Source organism: Nelumbo nucifera, chromosome 2 (genome assembly GCF_055504915.1).
Source record: "Nelumbo nucifera cultivar China Antique chromosome 2, China Antique-T2T, whole genome shotgun sequence".
Taxonomy (NCBI): Eukaryota; Viridiplantae; Streptophyta; class Magnoliopsida; order Proteales; family Nelumbonaceae; genus Nelumbo; species Nelumbo nucifera.
The window spans coordinates 67,783,846-67,785,653 of NC_142650.1; the positions used below are offsets into that span (position 1 = coordinate 67,783,846).

A 1,808-nucleotide genomic window follows, 5' to 3' on the forward strand; every position below is an offset into this window, starting at 1 on the left:
TTTCCCTAGATACCTATAATATCATGTTTGCCTAGGATGTCCAACACAACCTCAATTTTGAACCAATGCAAATGGTGACGAATGAGCCATTAAATAATCCATCAATTGAATGGCTAGCTACCTATAATGTCATTGAATTGAATCCAATTAATAGATTTATATGTAATGCGAAGAAAATGAAAATAAAAAATAAGAAAATTGCTTCTAATATATAGTAGTTATACCAAGATAAGAAAACCGTATATAGGACTATAGGCTCTGCCTAAAACGAGTTGCATATTATGAATTATGATCTCTCTTGTTGTGTAATCTCCTCTGTGTCTACAAATCTTAAGCCAAAAGCCTTCCATCACATGGTAACTAGAGTCAAATTTTCACACGAGTAATTGGTATCCTCTTGCATCAAAAGCTCATAGATCGACATTTATTTTCTCAGAACATTACGGATGAATATAAACACACACACAAAAAAAAAATCAGTGGTTCCCATATCAAACCACAGACCGCACTACCATACTCACTTTAATCCATTCATAGCACAATAAAGTGACGAATGTGTTTCACATTCATCCATACATAACACAACAAAATGGAAGGATGTATTCACATTAAACCATACAAAACACAAACAAAAAACAAATTGACTAACAAGAAAATGGAATTGATCTAAGCTTTACCTATGCAAACCAAAAAAGATGAAACAAAAAAAACCCTAACAATCCATATTGGGATGTGAGTTGTACCTACGCAAACCACCAACCAAACAATGGATGACCACCACCATGAGAAAAATCTAGCACCGAATGATTTGTAACCTGAGAGAGAACAGGGTGCATGTGCGAATGAGGGTTTTGGGGGTTTTTCTCAAGTGTCTACTCTTCATTTTAGTTCGGGTGTGAGCGTTGGTACATGTATGTGGAAGCTGTGAGAGGGCATAAAAGTTGAGAAGTTAGGATTGGAGCTTCCCGAAATCAGTCCAAAATGGGCTTTTCGTGTCTTTTTGGTGCTCCAGATTTTGACAGCAAGATCTTCTGCGAATCAAACGGGAATAGACCGAAAGTCGGTCTTCCAAACTTCTAAACAGACAAAAGACGATACGAAAAGACTTTCCAAACGGGCATAAACCAGTTTATTGGCCTTTTTTTTTTCTCTTATCTCTTCCAATATTCTTCTTCTTCTTCCCAAAAGGGCAAAATAGGATTTTTTTTAATTTTAAATGACTTCACATTTGCCTTTTCATTTATGGAGGATATGTTTTAAGTTTTGTTTTAAGGTTCTTTTGCAAAATTTAGGGTACGTTTAAGTGAATTTATAAAAAATTAAAAACCCATGAGGTATATTTTTACCCTAATTAAAAATCTCTAGTTAGACATATACTTAGCCTATTGGGCCGCGGGAAGCTCAGCCCATTTAACGGAAATGCGTATAAATGAAATCATTGACCTCATTTTCTATTATGGGATCCGTGGCGCAATGGTAGCGCGTCTGACTCCAGATCAGAAGGTTGCGTGTTCGATTCACGTCGGGTTCAATCGCCGAATTTTTATTTTTTCTCTTTGGTTTTTATAGGTCACCCATAAAAATACTAAGCTGGTATCTAAGATCGATGCTGTTTCTTATAGACGTTGCTGCACAAGCATGCTGTTTTTTTCAGATTTTCTATTTGGTACCATTGCTGTTTAGTCATATAGGCATTTTTCAATGCCACATCAGCACACCAATGCCAGCAATGATAGAAAAACCAAGAAAATATCAAAAATGGTGTTTTCTCAGACCTATCTTTCCTGATTTTTAAGGCGTGGTCTAAG

The 1,808-nt window shown here is 36.0% G+C and overlaps 1 non-coding gene across 1 annotated transcript; it reads left to right on the forward strand.

Moving 5' to 3' along the window:
- The first annotated feature begins 1,459 nt into the window (after window positions 1-1,459).
- Window positions 1,460-1,531, forward strand: TRNAW-CCA (transfer RNA tryptophan (anticodon CCA)). The gene has a single exon. It is a non-coding gene; the product is annotated as a tRNA-Trp (tRNA).
- The last annotated feature ends 277 nt before the right edge of the window (window positions 1,532-1,808 follow it).